The 18,539-nt window shown below is 37.5% G+C and overlaps 1 long non-coding RNA gene across 1 annotated transcript; it reads right to left on the reverse strand.

Moving 5' to 3' along the window:
• Positions 1 to 3,233: 3,233 nt before the first annotated feature.
• LOC119617817 lies at positions 3,234 to 3,762 on the reverse strand. The gene is made up of 2 exons (XR_005234235.1): positions 3,534 to 3,762; positions 3,234 to 3,341 (listed from the first exon to the last, which is right to left on the reverse strand). It is a non-coding gene; the product is annotated as an uncharacterized LOC119617817 (long non-coding RNA).
• Positions 3,763 to 18,539: the final 14,777 nt, after the last annotated feature.

Below are 18,539 nucleotides of genomic sequence, written 5' to 3' on the forward strand. Positions count from 1 at the left end.
CAGTTTTTGGTTGAATCCTTTCAAAGTGTATATGTATCCAGGGAAGCTTTAAACCTACCAACATGACAGTGTGTTTTATAATATTGTAAAATATGAAGCTTTTCCAAATTAAATTGATAGGGTTTTTTTTTCCTATTATTCTTATGTTTATTCTCTCTTTTATAAGAACATGATTATCACAATTAATGCAGAAACAGAAGAGGGTGAATGTTTTAATTGTTTTAGGTTTTGTTCAGTGCAAATTGTGCACAAATATATCTGACTAGCTCAGAGTAAGTTTCAGCTGATGATCCTGATTTTATTTGTGTGCAGAAATGTGACACCAACTACTCCCCCTAAATATCTGAATCCTTCAACATATTATTCACTTAACAGCCTGAGTTTTTAAAGTTACCATATCTGAATGACTTTTTAAATAACTTGATATATTTTAAAAGAACTTAGTGTCATCTTTCTGCAGCTGTTCAAAGTTCATTCTTATCTGAGTGAATCTTGATTGTTTTGAGTTACATGTATACACTTGCAAACCTCTAATCAGTTATTTATGGTTGTTTACATGCTTTCCTAAGGCTTAAGAAGGAAAACTTGTAACACAATTTGTCTATTTGTTTATGAAGCTTTTGAAATATAATAAATGATTGTTAATCATTATTTGTGTGCAAATATTCAATATGAAAAATTATTCAAATGTTTTAACGAATTTTCTGTCTTGTCTAATACACAGGTGTCAAACTCTGTTCCTCTGGGGCCACTCTCCTGCATGTTTTAGATATGTTCTTGGAAAGGAGTGACATTAAGTCTTTTTTGCTGTCCCAAGGTCTTTTAACTCACCAGCAATCTGAATACCCTAGTTATATCCAAAACTGAAGAGAAAGCCTTGGTGGGTGACTGGAATTCAGTTCATTATGCAGTTTTGTTTTGTGTTTGTTGTGTGAAAGTCTTCCTCTTGTTGATTTTGTTTCACATTTGTAACCTGAGAAAAAAAACATTTTTGCTCAGTATGTCCAGCAGACAAAACATAAATAAAGACAAAACCGTAAAGAGAAACTTCAGTTGAGAAATAACATTTTGTACCATTAACCTTTTCAGGTCGACACAGGTTCCAGAGCGGGTTCCAGAGCAGGCTCCAGAGCGTGCATGGACTTTAAAGGGTTAAAATACTCTAGCGGGAAAGATCCGCCCTCTCAGAAACTTTGTTTTAATCTATCTTGAACGTCCAGACTTCAAGATTTACACCAGTTTTTAAATTATCTTGATAGGTCAAGGAAAACCAGAGTTATGATAAATTATTCACGACACATATATTTTTTTTGAAAATCGTCTCATATTTTCAGCGTGTTGGAGCGAGAAGCGCCAAAACCGGGGAGTTCACAGGAGAAAACTCCCCCATCCCCCGTCCGATCTCATTCCCAACCCAGCCGAATGAAAAAACACCCCCTCCTCTCCAATCTGACAGAGGCTCAACGTTATTTGTCAAGCAACCAAAAATCCACAGGGAGAAGAAGAAAGAGGTGCAAAAATTAAAGGAAGTTTGGTGGCACCAAAAAACAAAACAAAAAAAACTAAAGCGAGCGCGGGAGTGATTTATGTGTTTGGTGATATTTAGCGTATTTAGATTTTAAAATTAGGGTGTAGTTTAGACTGGGACAGACAGTGAGGACTTTGTTGATGAACTAGGTGATCCAGTGTTTTTTTTTTAGAGAACGATTACTGGAAACAGAATCACATTTTGTCTGTCTCCCTTCCAGCCAAAATGATAACAAGAGACAGATTCAGATCCATATTTTGCAAGCATATTTTGAGCATGTGTAGCATATGTAAAATAATATGCCGCACTATCAGAGTAAGATGGTTAAAACCCCAAAACAGTGTCAAATGGGCTAGATCTCAGCAGTCTAGGTACAAGACTCATGAATGAGCAGACAGACTAAAAAAAGTTTGCAGTTGCTGATTGCGTGTATTTAAGTGGAGAAATATATACATATTTACAATATAAATGAAATCATATGGCCATATAATAAATGAAAAAAACAAACAACACCCAAAACGAAACACAAGAACCAATCCCACAAACCCACACCCCTCAGTTCTTTCACCCAAGCTGAGGGTAATCCAGGTTCCAAGCAGGTTATTCAAACTACTTGGTGTAGTGCAGGTCCGGCTAAAAAGAACGTCCTGTTGGAACGAAATGTTCAGCTAGCTGCGTGGAGTCTCCTACCAACTGGCAGGAGAAACAGTACTCTTCTGGCACTTCTAGTGCAATCTTTCCTTTAGGCTCTAGGCCTGGACCTCTAGCTCGCCATCCATCTGGCCTGCATGATGAAACAGGACCAACATATAATCACATCCTAGTGTGCACACAATTCCATAAATAGCGCTCTTCGCACAATAAATACATCCAATCAATTTCAATAAATAAATACCAGGTTCAATATACCTTACACTTCATGAGAAATTCAATAAATATACATCATATAATTTAATTAACATGAAAATGTAAAAAAATCCAACAAGTGTCCAATAAATACTTAAAGCACCTTATAAGTCTCAAATTCAGAGGCAGTACAGTTGTCTACATCTACTTAGCAGTGATCATTTCATTGTTACACAACAACCAATTAACGTCAGCAATAAGCTAACGCTAAATAGCACACAGAACCTCACCAGATCCGCAGTGAAATCCAGATCCTCACATAGTTTTCCTTCTTTCCGCAAAGGGTAAATGGCTCCCACAGCCCTGTTCCTCCTGGCGTGTTCTGATCGTTTCTACCGTCCCGCTCCAGCTGATATACTCTACCAAATTGGCTACGGTGGCACACATGACTCTAACACTGAACAGCGATTGGCTGCTCAGTGGTCCCGCAAGAACAGATGCCAATACATCAACGGTTTTAACTATCGCGGGATTTTCTGAACAGAAGGGGGATTAAAAGTGAAATTGCAGAGAATAGAAATTTAAAATCTATACCCGGGTTACACATGCATCAGGATATATTTTATAACATTTACCTGAATGATCCTGCATAAACAGGACATAGAAAATGACCAAAACTAAGAATGTGATTATTGTAGGTGAGTCTGCTTTGGGAACGGATCATAAGATACTGGACCGTGTTTATCACCGCTCTCAACCTGGAGTGTTGGCTAGAACACTACTTCAGCCAGGAATCAGATCAGGACAAGGTGTTAGGATGGGTGATGATGTAGGAGAATGAAGACACGAGGCTGGCTCCTTTCGATTATTCTGTATTCGAACTGAGTCATCAATACTGAACAGGGATGAGCACATACACAGCGTGGTTTAATTTGCCAGCATGGGTCGCCGTACGCGTGTGGTTTTTCTGTAAAATAAACAAATACCGAAATTAAGTTTCACCGTAATAAGCAGAATAATAACTGGCTTGCTTAGCCGTAAGCTAGTAAGTCCGCCTCCACCGTTAATAACGTGTATTTCGCGCACCGTTCCACAATATACACTGCCGTTAGCTCGGAATGAACACGTATAATAATAGGCATTCGAACAAATAACTCACTTTTAAATGACGCACACTCGTAAAGAAACAAATGCTGCAGTACGTCTCTCCCCGCGGTGGTTCGGCTCCCGAACGTTAGCAATGCTAAAACACTGGACGCAGTAACGTGATGACGTCAGACTAACTACGGTGAGCTCTAAGGACAAAAGGACGAGTAATAAACATTTATACCGAACACCGAAATTAAACTACTCGGACAACATTGAGGGTCTTTTTAACACTTTTGATAAACCATTTAGGAAGTATTTAACATAAAACCAGAGGGAAGTGGACAAGTATAAAGACACTAATTCCTTTCACAAATGCACACAAACAGATTTAGATATATACAGAAAAGAGAAAACATTAGGATTGTTATTTCAGTCATATTTTTGTTTCACCAGTTTCTCCAGCTAGGCAGCTGCATGATGTGAACAAAATGTAATCTATGCAAAGTTTTCTGACAGCAGCAATCCCACCCACTCTGCTGAAATGTGTATTAGAACGTGTGAGTGTGCATGTGGGTAAATCATTGTGTGCTATTGTATTTCACTTTTACTGCCATCACTTTTTGTTGTACGATGATTATCACAGAAACATGTCAAACTGATAAGTCTTCCAGAACCATTAATGGATGATTGATATTCATAAATGTAAATAAATCATTTTGATGCTTTCTCTGCGCTTATTTGTTGTCATTTTCCCCTCAAGTGAAAGGTGACAGCTTTATGTGACAACTCACATCACACGTATCTACATTTAATACTTCCACCGACTCATTTATGCAAACAGATACAGCTCCTCTTTCTGTCACTCACAGACATGCACACATACTGTATACACAAATCATGTCAACTCCACACATCTCAATTAATGATTCGCGTTTTTATTCTCTTGGCTTTTGTGGCATTCAGGCATTGTTTATTTCTGCAGTTGTAAACAGATGCAGATGCAGTCTTAAAAATGCAGCAATGCCCAGATGTTTCAGGGGTTGTGTATTATCAGGCAGCAGTTTTACAATCTCCACAGCAATTAGCCTGTTTTTGTTTTGAAAACTCAACTCTAAGTTTGATTTTTAATACATGAACAGCACACAAAATCAAGCATATGTTGTGCTCGACAATTATTTTTAAGAGCAGCAGCTGGAATTGTTTTTTTGTAAATCACATAAAACAGGTTGATCCAATCCAATACAACCTATGTTTGATAGGTGAATGTTTTTGTAAACATGAGTGAGCAATGCTATTCCTATGACCAATTGACCTGTAAATACACTTTATTCACCACTGTGAGCTCAGAGAAACTGAGATTGATTACAGGATTTGAAACAATAACACCACAAGATTAAACTGTTGTGCCTCATTAAAGAAAAAGAAGACATACATTTTGAATCTGGCAAAGTGCTGCAACAGGCATAAACAAGATGGATTTGAGATAGGATGGCTTCCAGTTTCATGTGCAAATATCCATGTAAACGACAGCCATTACGATTAACAGTCTGTCGTATGATAAATTACAACTCTTAAAGCCCCACCTGCAAAAAACAAATTGTTTTCAGTCTTGCTGTTATGTGAATGTGATGTTTTTTATACAATACTAAGAATACTAAGGATAATGAAGCAGTAGTGGAATGAGCACAATGACTGAGCATATCCACTACTGAACTGCAGTGTGTCAAACAATCAGAGAGTTTCATATAAACTTAAAGAACCAACACTAAATAGTTTCCCAAGGCAGAGGGTTGATTGGGTTGAACCTTTTGTTGACACAAACCAACCTTGGATAAGTGAACAGAAGTGGACAGACATTAAGTGAAATGGACTTTCAACTGAAGAGCAAAGAGTAGTCACTGCACTTAATGAATTTGAAACAAACCTTTAAGTGTTTGTTTTTCTTTTGGGTAAGATTACAGCAGCTGAAATTGATGGAGCTTAACTCTGGGATGCAGAGGACAAAAAAATACTGATCCGTTCTTCTTAGTCTCAGTATTTAAGCACACCAATGCATATACTGAAGCACACCTATATTTGTCCATTATTTTGGTCATAATTTTCAATTCCCATTTCCTCCCACAGCTTTTGGGAAAACCGGTACAGAAAATACATCAAAACTTGATGAATGAGGAATAGCGTGCTTTAACTGTTGGTTGCAGTAGTTCATATAATTCACAAAACCTTCAAAAACCTTACCAATGTACAACAATGGGATTTTGGCAAAACAAGTGAGAAAACCAAGCTATCTTTGGAGCTCTATTGCTGAAACAAACTTCACCAGAGAAGAATCATTCAGAGTTTAAACGGGTCACAGAAAGTGGGACTTTACATGACTAAACTGGCATTTTCATGTGTTTAACACTTTTTACACAATCACTGTTTAAGTTTTATGTTTTGGGGGGGAATTTTACAACAGATTATTGAACTTTGTGTGACAATGACACACTCTAACTTTTGAGTTGTCTAAACTTTTCAAAAGTTCTGCAAACACAATCTTTACACTTCTTATACAGTTTATACATCAAAACATAGGCGCTTTTGTCTTCTTTCACCCGCTGTGACTCTCACTGTTAAATAACTTAAAATTTTTTCTCAAATTGCCCCAGAAGGCAGAGTGTCCACATCTAAACCCTCATTGGTTTCCATTGTATCTGAGCATAGGATTGTTTTTACTAGCAGGGACCAAGCCACAACAAAGTGAGTTTCCAGCTTTATTCAAAGTGAGGATGAGAGGTTGTGTTGATCTGAAGGTTGAGTCTCATGGTTGGTAGCTGAAGAAGGAGACTCAGAGTGTGGGGAACTGTCTCACTGGGCAAACATCCTGGAGAACTTAGGACCCCTCAGATGGATAACTGGTTGGTGGTAGGAATAAAGGAGGAAAGTGATGAGAAGGTATGGAGTATTGAACTGCATGAAGATGGATCTGACCAAATCAGACGATGTAAAACTGGGTGTGGACTGAACCCACTCTGTGTAGTCTTCTGAAGTATCTTTACTAAAGATGAGGATTGTGCGGCAGACCTAAAAGATGCTGAGTTCACTGAAAGGATGAAGAGGTTAAGAGAGATGAAAAGAAGTAGGGATGAAGGACAAGGAAAAGGGATGAGATAAGGAAGAATTGATGAGAGGAAAGGAAGGTGGGAGTCGAGAGCACAAGACAAACTGTGCTGAAAGGGCGAGTTGACTATAAGAAGACCACACCGGTGATTAGAGGTGTGGCTGAGGCATGGCCTCGCTTGCAAACCAAAGTTAACATATTAACTTCATCTCTTTGAAACTGGAAGTGGGCTTTATAGAAGGAAGAAGCTGCATTGTCACCCTTCAAATTTTTTTTAGAAATTATTAGTCATTGATCTAATTCTGTATTTATTTGTGCCGTCATTTGCAATGATTGTCAGACTGTATAACTACCACTAGTGGTACTCAGAAATATTGACAAGATAAATAACCGTTTTAAGTTGAACACTGATTGAGACCTAAGAAGCCAATAAAACTAAAAATATCAGTGCATCATGCATATCACAATCCTAACTTCAAATGCAAAATACTAGAAGCAAAAATGCAATTTAAAAAATTTGAGAATCTCTGTGGAAACTGGACTGGACAGTGGTCTACTAACATGCTAGTGGCTATTTAAACAATACCAGAGATGTCTATATAGAACCTGCAAGCAACAAAAGATGCAAAACAGCAAGGAAATGTGATTCAAGTTATCTTAAATTCAGTTGTTGTGGTGCAGAGAGAGAACCAAGACTGCAGTATGTTGTGCTGTTCTCAGTAATGAATGCATGGAACCATCCCATCCTAAAGTGCACCCTTCAACAAAGATTAGGGGTTTGGCCAGTTTAGTCATCTTTGAGGTTTCATTCCTTAAACAAAGTTTGAGAACCATGAGGTTAGAGGACAGTTTATGCAATTTATGCATACAAATGAGACCTCAATAATTTATGTTTTAAATAGCTTATCAAACTGTACAGTGCAATTGAACAATGCTGAAAAAAACCCAGTGGCAACAAGGACCCTATCATAAAAATAAAGCATGAATGTTTAACAGCAGAACTACATGCAGCAATAAAAGAGAAGTTGAAGAAGAGGCAAAAAGAGAGACAGTTGTTCAACAGCTGCTTCTGGCTTCCTCTTCTGTAAACTGAGATGTGATGTTTCCAAACCTCTTAATACAAAAGATCTAACACATCCTTCGTTCTCTTTGACATCCTCTTCTTTTCTCAAATAATTTATATTCACCATGTGGGGAAGCAACTTTTGAACACAAGTAAGGAGAAGATCAATTTAATGGGCAGTAATGAGCCATCTACGATGTGGGGGATCAAAGGCAACATGGCTACGAGATGCAGATGTAAGATGCCACTTTCAAGAAACTTTATATGCAGTTCATGAGTAAAAAGGGTTGAGATGTTGAAAAGAGAAAGAAAAGAGAAGAAGGTAGTTGACATAGATGAAAGAATCCTAAAAACATGAACAAAATTGTGTGTGTGTTTGTATATATTACTGCAGCACTGGAGAACCCATATGAGGATCAGTCTTTCAGACATGCCACATTGGTCATTTTAAGCCATTCTCTTTCCCAACGTCAAATTACAGATAAGTGAACAATAGTGTTTGCATACTTGCCTTCAAAAGTTGTTTTTATGTATACTTCTTAGACAGTCAATTTCAGAGCTTTGAAACCATAAAATGGGAGGGAATTGAAGAATGGGGGAATAAGATAAACAAAAGAATGAAAGGCTTAGCATTCCTTGAAGGAGTGCATATTGTCCACTGTGTTTAATGGCAGAGTTTTAGACTCAAATCATCTAATAATATGAGATGCAGAGTTTCAGCTATTCTGGTCAAACCCTAAAAACAATGCTGTGTGTTTTAATGGGATATAGCAAGAGGTCATATCACCCTCACTTACGTCTTGTGAAAAACTCTGAGATACCACCATATCACATTATCACATAAGAGCTATTTTTGTTTTGGTTAAAGTCAATTTGTTGTGGCAGTCATCTTAAATTTGATTCTAAATTGGACTTTAAAAGGTAAACAGTTGCGTATGTACATTCAATTTTATTTTCCTAAAAAATTAATTCAAATCTGCCTACTGGTTCTTGAGGAAGTTTGCAAACAAACAGACAGAAATAATTTCAAATAGTTAATTTCAAAATAGATTAAAAAAACATCTGTTAGCTTTCAGAATATGTGATGGAAATCAGTTTTTGTCAGGATTTGGTTTTTCTTTGTGTTTTTGTATTTGGTTTATTGTTTCTTTTGTGGTCTTCATGTTTTGTCTTGTCTCTGTGCTTCTGTTATCGTCCACTTCTCCTCAGTCTATCGTTTTCCTGTCAAGCCCATCTACACCTGCTCCTAGCTTTGTAATCATCTCACCTGTGCCCACTTCCACTAATTACCTCCTGTTCTTAAAACCTGGTCATGTCCTCCACTTGTTGCTGATCCGTTGTTGCTTGATACGCTGTCTCGTTGCTTCATGGTTTGCCTCCTGTTTTGCTCATGTTTGGATTGTGTTATGTTTAGTTTTGCCCCCTCGTCAGCTTTTGTTTTTGGTTATCTTTTTATTTCAATAAATTAGTTTATTTTCTGAAGATGAGTCTGCGCTCTGGGTTCACCCCCACACCAAATTTTAGCTCAATATCTGTAAAATTGACAGAGCTTCACTGTATTATAGCCATTTTAATGTTTTTTTTTTAAAGGGCAGTGGGTGTGGCAGCCATTTTGAGTCGAATTAACTTCAAAGTTTGACCAGTTGTATACTGTATGTGCATTCAGTGATTTTGGTAATAGACAGAATACATACAAACACACAGATATGAGTTAAAACAATAAGACTGCCTTTGGCTTTCAGCAGCAGACAATAAAAAACACACAAGAACAAGGAAAATTTGTAAAATCTACAGAGAACCTCCAGTTCAAGCTGAGACATTCTTACTGTGAGGCAACATCTCAGCACTGAGCCACCATCACTGGAAAATACTGATTTTCCATGAGCTCAGGCTAAGTGGAGACCTACAGTAAATGGCTGTGCTTTAACTGCTGTGTCTGTTGTTGCAGGGGTCACAAACTGCGCACAGTACTGTAAAATTGGACGTGGTAAGTATTACATGCAATAATTAGATGTGCAATTAACTTATGTTGGGGAAAATCGCAATAAATGTGTTGCTCACTGTGAGATGTTACAGTCAAGCAGATGTTTAACTTTAAGTTATTTTCAAAAGTTTTTATAGTAAAAGTCTGCAGCTGCAAACCGTGTTTCCTTTTGAAACAAAATTTTATACAGTTTGATTTAGAGCATGGTGGTTCAAAGTTTGAGTTTTCTCAGCCCTGCCCCTCATCTCATCTTCGTTAGTCTCAGCTGTCACCACTTGGCCCATAACTCCCAGCCTGTTTAAACCACTGGGTTTTAGTCCCTTACCAATCAAACATCCTTTGCTTCCTTGTCTATTCCTTCTGAACGCCTTGTGTCTTCAGCTACTTTTGTATTTTGCAGTCCCATCAGGGTTTTTTTGTGCTTCAGTTTTCTTTTTTTGTAATAGTCTGCTTCCACGTCAGCCTTTTGTATTCTTGGGTGGCAGTGGCTCAGGAGATAGGGGTATGTCCTGTAACTGGAGGGTTGTCGGTTCAAATCCCCTCTCTGTCTGTCTCAGCTGTTGTGTCCTTGGGCAAGACAGTTCATCTGCCTTGCCTACTGGTGGTGATGAGAGGGTCTGGTGGTGTCAATTGAATGGTTGCCTGACTTCTGTTAGTTTGCAGCTGTGGCTACAGTGTACATTACCACCATCAATGGGTGAATGACTGAATGTGGTGTAAAGTGCTTTGGCGTCATCCGATTTGATAAAGCGCTGTACAAGTGCAGGCCATTTACTGTCTTTTATTAAACAGTTTTTTTTTTTTCAAGTCCTCATGTAAGTCCGCATCCTGGGGTCCTAATTGCAAATACTCACTAATCTTGACAAAATGTTAATCAGTCGTTGATTCAGTGAATACTTTGTGACAATTTCAATCAAATTAATACAGTAGTTTTTGACTTTGCTAACAGACACACACACACACAGTCAATTACATTATCGCCCGCCTTTTATAATGGTGGGAGAAAATTACATTTCTATTACCAAACAACCCCTATGAGGATGCATGCACCAGTGTCATGTTTTGACACTGGTGCATGGGTATCTTGGCAATATGAGAACAGCTCCTAATAAAAACAAGAAGAAATAGGTTAGCAGCATGCAAAAGAAAACAGCAGTTAGTTTTTTAACCCCCACTCAAATGTGTGTGCTGTTGATTGATCACATCATTATGATAAGTGATTGCTGTGTATTGGATTATGACATTAATAGGCAACATATACAACCATTGACTTACTATAGAAGCTTCTAAATGATGCACTGATCTCATCTACTTTATTATACAGGCTGTTATGGTCCCTGAGAGCATTTCCTCATATGTAATCTATAAATTATGGCAAAGATCAGAAACATATGTCTGTAATAAGTCCGTCCTCTAAGGACCATGAACTTGAAATATAGTTTTTAAATGTAATCCTTAGCCCCATACAACATTTCATCAAATAATGATCAAGAAAAAATAACGCTATCTGTTAAGTTCTTCAGGTGGCTCTATTAACAACAGAGATATTTTACTGACTTTTTTCGGCCAAAGAACAAAGAAGCGCATGCACATATAGCACAAATACAGATGTTCTAATGCATTTCTGTGCTTGGAATCAACATTGATTAATAAGCACAGTAGCAGATGCTTCGTTGACTTTGTGCTAACGCTGCGCAGAGCACTGTAATGTAAGTAAGGTCCATTACAGCCACAATTCTGACATGTTGAAACATGGCAAACACTGTACAGTCACTCCCCATGTCAGCTCAGATTAAACTGAGCTGAGAACTAAAACAGCTTCACCTAAAACCATAGGACTGCAGTGATTTATAGACAAAACCTGCTGGTGTCATTCAGAGCTGTTAGCCAGGTGTAGCAAATGATGGCCGCTCATTAAATATCAAAACCGTTTACACACTGACAAACCTGACAAAATCACCCACTGAAGGCAACAACCTCAATAAACAGGCTCATCACGTTGGGTGTACTTTATATACTCACCTATATCCTGCTCTAAACCCATGTTCTTACTCTTATAACATCTATTTATCCTGTCAGAATGAAATCATTATCCCGTCAAATAGCTCTTTGACTGGCCTCAGTCCAGACAAATTAAGTCCAGTTCCGACCAGATCGACCAGCTGACAACTAATCCGAGCAGGGCCAAGACCAAAGTGGACCGCTGCCATCTTAAAACAGCTTCATTCTCCAAAGCAGCAGTTTATGCAAACTATTTTATAAACATTTACAAGCTCCACAAGCATATTCATGCTTCCAAATAACCACAGAATTCTGTGTAAACACCCATAAAAAGCAATATTGATAGCAGTGTAAAAGTTTTATAAAATAGAGATCACATTACCCACTCTGAATTCTTTCAGATTTGAAAGATCTGAATTATCTCTTTAAGGATTTTCCCAGCGTAACTGAGCACAAGCATGTTTGTACGTACAGATGGCTAAACTCCCATAAACTTGAACTTAAGAATATTATGAAGGAAATCTGAAAGCATGTTCCCCCAGGAAGAAATATTTAGATGTAAAGCCCTTAAAAAAGTCCAGAGTCTAAGGTAGGTCCATGTGTTCTCAATAAATCTAGACTGTACGATATTTAGGAAAACTATGTATGTTTTTATCATCTGCATAAATCAGATAGCTTAAGTGATCAATTATGTTTCAGTGTTAAATAACTGATAGAAGTCTGTGCTTTGTTTCAGAAAACTTATTAAATGTCATACATAAGTGCTTAGTCCTGATTAAGACAATTAAAACTCTTGTTGATGATAAGCTTTTCTTCTTGTGGGTCCTGGAGTTTCCAAACGTCGAGTAGGACCCAAAGTTTCCTTTGAAGGGCTGAAGGCAGTCATTCTTTCTAGTTTTAAGATAAGAGTTAAACGTTTCCTTTTTAATAGATTTTATCTTGAAGGTTGGTTAAAGAGAGACTGAAGCATCACTTGATCACACTACTGTAAGCTCATGAGGCTGTGTGAACTCACACACAATCGTATGGTCCTGAACGCCTCATCTACTCTTCTTTATTCTCCGTGAACTTATATAAAAATTTGTGCTGGGCAGGTTAACGCATTATTATCACGTTAACCCAGCCAGTGTTTAACGGCTCACTTATGCTGTTAGTTTTTTTCTTCATTTTAAGTGTGTTGCACAGTGACTATGAACACACACACACACACACACAGACAAACACTTTGCTCTCAGGGAGTGGGATGTTGATCTGTACTGGCTTGGGATGGACATCATTGTTCATCTCATCCAATGAGAGCCTTTGTTTTGTGAGGCTGCTGCTGTACAACGCTCACACGAACCCTAACAGAAAATGAGCAGTGAGGACAGAAACATGGAGAAAGGTACCCGACTATAACATGGGCATTGATATTTAAAAACTCCTCCCAACGACAGGCTGGATAGAAGTAAAGTTATCTGTAATTACTGCAATGCTGAACTGTCTTACCACGGAAGTAGTCTGACCCTGAAATATCACTTATATTCAAAACACATCATCAATGCTAGCCAATCACCCACCATGACAGTGGAGGGAGCCTTCTGCAGACAAGGCTGAATGCAGCGTCTGGGAGAAAAAAACAGACAAACAAAATCAAGACAGGCTAACAGATGCTATATTGACATGGACAGCTACAAATTGCAGACAAATTAACATTGTGGAAGATGCTGGTTTGTGTGACATACTTAGGACCTTAATAAATGAGCCTCCCTCACAGCACACCTTTGGTTTCATATTTGATATGATACTGTTCATGTTTATGTCATGATTTCTGTGTTTTTGGTTCTTTGTTTGGGGTTTCTATCGGTCCTTGTTACCTTACTTTAGTTGTCTATTAGTTTTCTGTGTGTATATTTTACTTTAATAAATTAGTTTCTTTTTAAATGATGAGTCTGTGTTCTGGGTTCGCCTCCGTCTCCCCCCGCTATTGACAGTTTATGTTGAGATTTACTAGAAACACTTTAACTGCTCGAGGAATACTGTTGTTAAAAAAGTGCCTTATTTGTTTAAAGTTTTTGAAAATGTATTGAACCCTTTCTTTTTTTTACATAAACCACACCTTAAAAATGCTCTAAACAGCCTTGAGTTGTGCATAATAATGAGATTAATCACGATTGAAATTTTTAATCCTTGCCCTGCACTAATAAAAACACAGTTTAATTTTCTCTCCCAGCACCTCTGATTCCAGACCTGAGTGTTTATGATGTGTAACCAACCCAATCTGCCCATTTCTTGTTTGTTGCTGCTGTCACTCTCTGTCTCTGACCTGCTTCCTGTCCCCTCACCTCTAAGGCAGATGGTCACAGCCCCCCTGACTCTCCTTCTGCTGGAGGTATCTGCTGTTAAAAAAAGAAGCCTGATATTGTAAAGACACTCTCTGCTTTTTTGAACTGGGAAAGCTCCCCGGATGAGAAGCGAAACGTCTTCAGCTACAGAATAGAAGTCCACTTGTCTTTGTTTTTAACCCAATTTTGGATTGTAAAGAACTATTGTTGTAATGGCTCACATGTTCCTGCAATGATTAATGTGCACTGAGCTAATTTGCCTCTGTCATTAAATCGACAAAGATTGATAATTGAAAACATGGAGCAGTGCATTCAAAGCCAGAGCACACTTTCTGTGAACCAAAACCAAAATTAAGTTTCCCACACACTAATATAGTCTTTTAAACAAATCAGATATAAAGATATGGAATGATTATATGTTATTTTTATTTGAAACCTCAGAGCATTATTATGGTTTAAAGAGTAAAGAGAACTCCTCCTATTTTTAAACACTTGATTTAAGGATAACCCATGAAGAAGACCTTGCTGTGTACCAGTAAATCATTACACAATATATAAATATAAATGTATAAATTGCTTGTTTTTACTGAGACATATAGAGCTGTTTCTAAACATTAATATGAGTTGAGGTAAGGTGATATGCATTTAACTGATATCGTAATTTTATTATAAACTAAAACTAAAGAGGTTAAAGAGGTTAGTCATTAAAAGCCGAAAGTTAGACACTAAAAGCCAGGAGTGTTGTAAAAGTAGACAATATTCAGACACTGGGATTGTACTTTTATTAGTCTTTAAAATGTTCTCCTCTCATTCTTTACATTACATGGAAAATACTCAAGACAGATTGTAAAAGAAGACCTAGGTGGCATCTTTGTTTCCACAATGATCTCTTCTGTATTTTCCAACTATAAATCATGTTTTTTATGTTTTCCCTCTGTTGCTACTGTTTAAATTATAGTTCAAGGTTTAAAAAGAAAAAAAAAGAAAAGAAAAGCAAACTAGCAAAAAAACAGAAGCAGCTGAGTATGACAGCTTTTAATAAAGAGCAGATTATTAAACAAGTTTTGTTCCATACATGATTAGAAGACATAACTCTGGTTTCCTCCCACAGACCAAACACATGCATGTTAAGATAATTGGCAAGTTTAAAATTATCCCTTTGTGTGAGTGAGAGCGTGAATGGTTGTTTGTCTCTAAGTGTCCCTGTGATGGACTTGTTACCTGTCCAGGATGTCCCCGTCTCTCTCACAGTGACTGCTGGAGACAGACACCATCTTCCTGTGACCCTGAATGGATAATAGATGACATATACAAACAAGAAAGGGTGCCAGTGCAGCTATACTACTCAAAATTCTCACAAACATCCATTTTCTTTTGTAAACCCAAATAATAATTGGAGACTTACTTATGTAATAATCTAAGATGACAAAACACCAGTGTTTTGATGTATAAACTGTATACGAAATGTAAAGTAAACCAAGATCAAAAGAAATGTTAAAAAAGCTGCCAGTAGCTCATTAGGGTCACCATGGTAACCATACACTTCTGGCTGTCACTTCTGAATGACATTCTCCACCAGAAAGGCAGAAATAAAGAACAGAAATTAAGCCTCAGACAAACGCTGTGTTCAAACTATGTAGTCTAAATTTTTTAAAAATAAAATCCTGATTTGTAATAGAAAACTGTAATAGTCTAGAAAATTCTGAACTCAGAGAAGATTGACGTAAGTGAAAGTTAGCATGTGTACAATTGACATTTTTAGAGAAAACTATAAGTTCTATAGGAGTGAGAAACAAGAAGACAAAAATATCTACCCCCTGAGTTTCAGCAAATACATTTTTAACACAGTAAATGACACCTCTATTCTATAAATATTTAAGAGCAGCTTTGCAGTGTGATTAGAAAAGCAGTGGGTTTTTCAGTGTTAGTGGTCTTGTGGTCATGAACCAGCTTGAAAACCTTCATAACCATTACTGGAAGACATTAAGAGGCCATAAACTTGCATATTACCCAGTGGTAGGTGAAATATAATGTACACGTAGTCATTTTCATTTACCAGAGTTATAAATTTACAACCCTAAGTTGAAGTAATTTCAAAAGGTTTGCTCCATGGAGACAAAAAGGAGTAAATTATGAACAGGATTTAAAGCTCCTAACTCACAATGCTTTTTGCAGGTTGCAGATGGTGGGAAGACAGTGGGAAAAGCATGCATCTGTCTAGACGAAACGGTGAAAGAGCAGCTGGAGAAGTGCACTGATTTTACCGTCTACAGCCATTTGCTTCCTGTTGTTTTACCTTTGAGCTTCAGGTTGAGATGAGTTTAGCTGGAAAAAGGCCTTCTGCTCACTGTAAGAGTGTGCAGACGAGGCCCTGCGTATGCTCAAGAGTCCGTTAGATGTTCATGAGTTAAAACAACCAGTTACTGCACAGTAAGCTTCCTACTGTAATTTCTGTGGTCTTAGATAACACACGAGCCAAACCACAGAGCTCTGCAGGTAGGCCGAAAAGAAAACATCTGCGTGGTGGGAATTTGATGGATGCACTGTTGTTTGTTTTAGAATAAAGCGTAACAAAGTGTGACAGGAATAACATTTGGCTGGCTTGTGTCTGTGTGTGCTCGCCTATCTGCAAGAGTGTGTGTGTGTGTGTGTGTTAGGTGTTTGGGAAGAGAAGTCAGTGACAGGAAATTCCTTCTGATAGTGAGAACCAAAAGGTGTTGTCTTACTTACTGACTTGCAAGTTGAAACCAGAACATGTGACCTTCTCGCCGGGTGGCTGACTAGTTAACCACCTGGACAGCTGATTGGCTGACTGAGGATATTATTGTCCAGCTGATTGGACAATATTGGCAGATAGAGGCTGGTTCACGGAAGATGTTTTCAGACTGTCAATCAGGGTGAGCACAGGGGGTTTGGGGGGGGGGGGTTGTTTATGGGGAGGGGTATGCTAATGTGTTGTTAAACAAAGCTGAAACAACATGATCACCCACTCTGTCCCCCCATCTCTTTACAGCTGTGCCTGTTATCTAAAGAAACCCAACAACCAGGGTTTGTGATGAAAGGTGTTAGAGAAGAAATACTTATCTTTAAACTAATGGGCAAATTCTTAAACTTCCTGTGTATGTATCAGAAAACAGATGACAAATGCTTTCAAATACGGTAGTGTGTAAAAGTTTAAAACATTATCTTATTCCATTATATTCTCCTTCCAAGGAGCCAGACTTTCTTGTTTTTGTTCAATCAATAACTTACCTTGACTTAAAATACTTAGGTGTTATTTTAGCTTCACTTGGATTTTCAACTTTAACTTCATATCTGTTGAAGTGGGGTTTTGTGGAATATCTTTAAACTATTAATATCTTACCTGCTATCTTTACACAACCTCAGTTTCAAGGGATAGCGTTCAGTAGCAGCTAGCTGTTTCACTTCAATCTTAATTATCTGCTATAATTATCATGTGAAGATAAATTAATGGTGATGTAAAAGTTATTTCAAATAACATTTTTCCAATTTCTTCAATATTTTGACATTGAATTTGATTTTAGATGGCAGGAAGTAATTTTGTTGTTAACATTGCTTAAACTAACCACAAACTTTTTAATCTGGTCAGATTTATGTTTTATGTTTTTCTAAACTAAGTCTGTTCAAATCTTTGTTTATAACGTTTCTATAGAACCTCGCTTCAAAAGATGTGAACTACTGCTTTAAATATACAGTGTATTTAAATCAGTTGTTTTTACATGTTTTGAACAGGAAAAAAAAGAATTTTGTCAAATTTTGTATGATTTTTTTCAATTATTAAAATTTTACCAATAATTAAGTTTTTACTTTTTACACATTAAAATACATTTAATAAAACAAACCTCAGAAGCATCAGTAACCAAAACCTTCCTGTTTCACCAGTCAGCTCACAGAACTAGTAGCTATTAGGCTAACAGTTAAACAACAATGTCATCTTAGCCCTTCATTATAAACAGACCTGCTTCCTTTTTGATTCAACTAATTAAAGCTGACCACAGTAATAACACTCAGTGAAATGAAGACCACAGGCGGAAATGTCCTTTAAATTGAAATGATGTGAGCTCTTTTCTCTAACACTAATAACACACAATGATGATCTGATTTTACCTTTTAGTGATTTGGCAAAACTTCGTTCTCCATCAACTGCAGTTTCCTTTCTTTTGTTTTTTTTTTCAAACATTTTCTGTATCAATTTCTGTTTTGTCTGCAGGGAGAAACAAATTCAGCAGTACTGATGTTTCCCACTGCTGCTTTATTTGAATAGTAACAGATTGAATTTCTCTTTCTGGAACGGCTCATAGTGAACTGACAGAAAATCACTCCAATTTGTCTTCACGTTTTAGAGTAACCGCCAGTCATAACATGATGCTTAATGAGAGAAGAGAAAAGCCAAATCCCCATATGAATGCAAAGGTCCCAGTTGAATCAGGTGATGTGTTGCTGTGTGGGCCTGTAGTGGTTTGAATGAGAAACACAGACTGTAATCCATTTCAAGGCATTCCTGTCGAGCGCAGCCTCACACTAAGTTGTGTGATGATGCCGTAACAATAAAAGCTTAAGTCAGTTTGTCACTGGGCTGCAAC

Source organism: Kryptolebias marmoratus, linkage group LG16 (assembly GCF_001649575.2).
Source record: "Kryptolebias marmoratus isolate JLee-2015 linkage group LG16, ASM164957v2, whole genome shotgun sequence".
In the NCBI taxonomy this organism is placed as follows: domain Eukaryota; kingdom Metazoa; phylum Chordata; class Actinopteri; order Cyprinodontiformes; family Rivulidae; genus Kryptolebias; species Kryptolebias marmoratus.